The sequence below is a fragment of the Sphaeroforma arctica genome, assembly GCF_001186125.1.
Source record: "Sphaeroforma arctica JP610 unplaced genomic scaffold supercont1.1985, whole genome shotgun sequence".
NCBI lineage: Eukaryota > Ichthyosporea > Ichthyophonida > Sphaeroforma > Sphaeroforma arctica.
The window spans coordinates 1,450-2,990 of record NW_014038573.1 but is presented as its reverse complement, the minus strand read 5'-3'; positions in this window follow the sequence as shown (position 1 = coordinate 2,990).

Below are 1,541 nucleotides of genomic sequence, written 5' to 3'. Positions count from 1 at the left end.
ATATGTGTGTGTGTGTGTGTGTGTGTGTGTTTATGTATATATTTTATGTATAAGTGTATATTTGTATATATTTTCTCTTCTGTATAATTGTATACACACACATATATATATATGTATATATGTATATGTATACGTATAAACATATAAATAAATATTTATTTATTTGTAAATCATGTATGTATGTATATATATATATGTATATATATATATATAAATATATATATATATATATAATGTGTGTGTGTGTGTGTATGTATATATATATATGTGTGTATAATATATATCTTTCCTTCTGCACCCATCCCTTCCCCTTGACCATCAGATTTCCATCTAAACCTCTCCTTCACAGATTCATATACCTCGTATTAAATACAAGCGCCGTTGTTTACCGTCCTACTGCGGTGATTAAGGTTACCACAGCGATTGAGAGCGCAAGGCCGTTCTTCTGTGCCAGACAGCTTCACTTCGCAAGAATGCTGCACAGGAGAAACGAAACGCACGCCACCGGTGGTATGTCATCACGAACGAAAGCTGTGCAAACTTCTTGTAGTATATCACACATGTGAGAAAGCATGAAGTCAAATCATATTAGTAAATATAATAGCAACCGTATTATTTGGTGCACTTTTGCACCCAACCTTAGGTTGTAGCCGGTCAGAAACGATCCCTGAACTGTGCCAAGGGGCAGATATATATGCCGTAGTTGAGATCGACGTTATCCTAATGATCAGGAAACCTAAGTTGTTGATGCGAAGGAGGATGATATCTATACAGATCTTAATAGGGAGACAGGAGCCCCTAAGATAGAGCGGTGTGAATGACACTCATGTTGCGTATGGTAATTATGAGCGAAAACCCCAAACCCAACCCAAACTCAGCACACTTATACAACATTCCGGGTCTAAGTGCCGAGTGATATGCACACCTATCCGAACGACTGTGCACAGATTGAAACGCTCAGATTCCAGCGAGACACCCCAGAATGATATACTTCACCAACCAACCTCAAAATGATATACTATACTTTACCAACCAACCTCAAAATGATATATTACACTATACCAACCAACCTCGAAATGATCTAATATACTTCACCGACCAACTTGAAAATGATACGATATCCTTTATTCATCAACTTTCCACTTTATTGATTATTGCCGTCTGTACTGGGTCTCTTTCCCCCAGGATCAGATCCGCGTCCTCGTCCTCGCTTGTATAATCCGCCAGCGCCTCGAGCACCGCGTAGTCCCAATGTGCTGCTCCGTTTGGCTTTCCCTCGATTCATTGGCACAGTAGGGTGCTCCTCCTCCGCTGCACCTGCATGTGTAGCGTGGGATTTAGCGCAGGTTCTTATGCATCAAGAAACACTATGTAGGGCTGTTAGTAAATATATATATATGTGTGTATATGTATATATATATATATATATATATATATATATNTATATATATATATATATATATATATATATAAATATATATATATGTAATAGTAATGTAAATGTAAATGTATATGTATATGTATATGTATATGTATAGTGG